We start from the raw sequence: 3,539 nt of genomic DNA, 5'->3' as shown, positions 1-3,539 counted from the left end.
TTGCACGGTACTTTGGCCACGGACATGAAATGGCTGCTGCCTCCTGTGCCACAAATGCTGACAAGGACGCTACCACATGCTCGCTCCTGTGGGTACATGTCGTCACTGTGGATTCTCTAAGTCAACCCATTATCCTTTGATTCACTATGCCTTCCCAGTAACCCGCCCCCACCCCCACCCCACACACACACACACTTTACATTTTGCTATCCCAGCCCCGAGTATGCCTCCTTCCTTTAGTACCATCTGTTCTCTCAAAATGTAGTGCTTTCCCTTAAATGCGGAGTTAAATCACTGTAATCAGTCTCGCTTTCTCTTCTCCCTTCCTTTTTAGGTGTAATGTGTTAGTATTTTGGATTCCAAGCACGTGTGCGGATCCGTTAGTGGTTAGGCGAAGAGGGACAAAAAACCTGCATCTGTCAAACCCAAAACTGTGAGATTTGTTGTGTTTGGCGTTCGTAATGGAACAACACAGTCTGATTCAAGCAGGGAAGGTGAAGCTCGTGGCGGGTGCCCTGCTGACGTGATTTAGGTTTCTTTTTACTTGTGATAACTCTTCATCACCATTGAGCAGTGCTCCACGACGAGCTGCACCAATTACTATAGGGATTGAAAGATGTTTTGTCAAACTGTATCCTGAATATCAGTGTCATCAGATTAGATCCTTAGGTGGGAGGGATCAGCTGCTGTGCCACCACGGCATGGATAGAGACACAGCTAGGGAGAGGATGTACCTTCTGAAAATTGTAAATGCCAGTACTCCTTGACCTACTACAAACTATTTTGTTTGCCTGGCTATCTCTTTTCCTGTTGAACCGTGCCATGCATTGGCTGCCTTAAAGCCCAATTTACTTTCATTTGCAATGCAAATATGACTGCAAGTATGATTGCAGACAATCACAGTTTTCTTCATTGTCAGAGTTCTCCATCAAATTGTAGTTTTACAGAATGCATTTGTGTAATTTTCTCAGGTTCTAAGTGAGCATTTTTAAATCTACTACACAGACTTGGGAAGTGGAGATTGGGAACTAACAAGTGTCTAAGTCTAAGATTATTAGCTTCTACAATCTGGGATGTGACAGCCCACGTATTCTCAGTGGGACTGACTGAGAAGGGCAAGAAAATTTGTGAATTTCATCATGTGGAAGGGCAGAGAAACACACTCGCACGCATATAGACACACACACTACACACAATAGCACGCACATTCACATTAACGCAGGCACGTGCGAGCACACATACACACGAACATACATGTCGTTTTGCAAAGAGACTCACACAGATGATGATAAACACCGCAGGCACGCATTCACACGGAAACAGTCGCAAACACACAAACACTTCTACAACAGATGTCCCTTCAACCATTTTCTAACAAAGACTGACAGAGACACACAGACCTTCCCAGAATAAATGCACGTGAAAACGGACAGACACGCACCAGGACACACCACACAGACGCACACTGTAGGGGTGTAACAATGTCCTACCACTCACGCCTCCAGGGTCACCAGGTCACGTGCATGTTACCCACCTGTGTTCCACTGCTGTTATGTCAATAATGCCCAGCTCTGCTGATACAAGGCTTCTAGACAATATACACAACCACCCCATCCACCACTGCATCCACCATCACCACATCCACCGCATCCACCACCACTGCATCTACCACCACATCCACCATCACCACCACATCCACCATCACATCCACCACCACCACATCCACCATCACCTCCACATCCACCATGACATCCACCACCACCACATCCACCACCGCATCCACCACCACCGCATCCACCACCACACCCACCACCACTACATCCACCACCACATCCACTACCACCACAACCCCATCCACCACTACCACCACCACCGCATCCACCACCGCATCCACCACATCCACCGCATCCACCACCACATCCACCGCATACACCACCACATCCACCATCACCACCACATCCACCATCACATCCACCATCACATCCACCACCACATCCACCACCACATCCACCATCACCTCCACATCCACCATGACATCCACCGCCACATCCACCACCACATCCACCACCATCACATCCACCACCGCCACATCCACCACCACCACCACATCCACCACCACTTCCACCACCACCGCATCCACCACCACCACTTCCACCACCACCGAATCCACCACCACCACATCCACCACCACTACATCCACCACCACATCCACCACCCCATCCACCACCACCACCACCGCATCCACCACCACCACCGCATCCACCATCACCACATCCACCGCATCCACCACCACCGCATCCACCACCACATCCACCATCACCACCACATCCACCACCACCACCACCACATCCACCATCACTTCCACATCCCCCATGACATCCACCGCCACATCCATCACCACCACTTCCACCACCACCGCATCCACCACCACCACATCCACCGCATCCACCACCACATCCACCACCGCATCCACATCCACCACCACCACATCCACCATCACCTCCACATCCCCATGACATCCACCGCGACATCCACCACCACCACTTCCACCACCACCGCATCCACCACCACCACATCCACCACCACATCCACCACCGCATCCACCAATTCCACCACATCCACATCCACCACCACCACCACATCCACCACCACATCCACCACCTCATCCACCACCTCATCCACCACCTCATCCACCACCACCTCATCCACCATACCCACCACCATCACTCCCACCACCACATCCTCCACCACTTTCACCACATCCACAACCACCACCACCACATCCACCACCACTTTCACCACATCCACAACCACCACCACATCACCACATCCACCACCACCACATCCACCACATCACCACCACATCCACCACCTCCACCACCACCACATCCACCACCACATCTACCCCCACATCCACCATCACCACCACCACCACATCCACCACCACCATATCCCCCAGATCCACCACCACCACATCTATATGTGTGTGGCTCTGTGTGTGTTTAGGTGCAAATGCAATGTTCTTGGATTTTCGTCACAATAAAATACACTGAACATAATCTTCACAAAAGTTATTTACAAACGTTTAAGCTATTGCTATTATAAATTACATTAACTTTTATTTAAGTATTAATTATCTACAAAATTAAAAGCCATTGTTATTTGGAATATCAATACATCTAAGTCACGTAAATACAACACACATTGCATTACAAATGCTATAGGTGTCACATTTGCAAAAGTTAAAACTATTGACATTGTAACTGACAAAGCTATTAATTTTGCTAGTTTCAAAACCAACACATAAATAAAAAAAAGTGTCATTTACAATACCAATAGCTCAAACTTTCCTAATGTGAGACCTATTGCATTTCCAATGCTTGTCTCTTTCAATGAGTGCTGCATTCTACAGCCCGCATTTAAGGAGGAAAATGCCTTAAGTGATGTTTTTGTGCAGGGATGTGCCCCTTCCAGCACAAAAACTGTCTCCCCATGACGCAGTCATCCTCGCACCATGGTGCAAGGGTGCCTGCACCGGC

Source organism: Lissotriton vulgaris, chromosome 5 (assembly GCF_964263255.1).
Source record: "Lissotriton vulgaris chromosome 5, aLisVul1.2, whole genome shotgun sequence".
Classification (NCBI taxonomy): Eukaryota; Metazoa; Chordata; class Amphibia; order Caudata; family Salamandridae; genus Lissotriton; species Lissotriton vulgaris.
Note: the sequence above shows the minus strand (reverse complement) of the source record.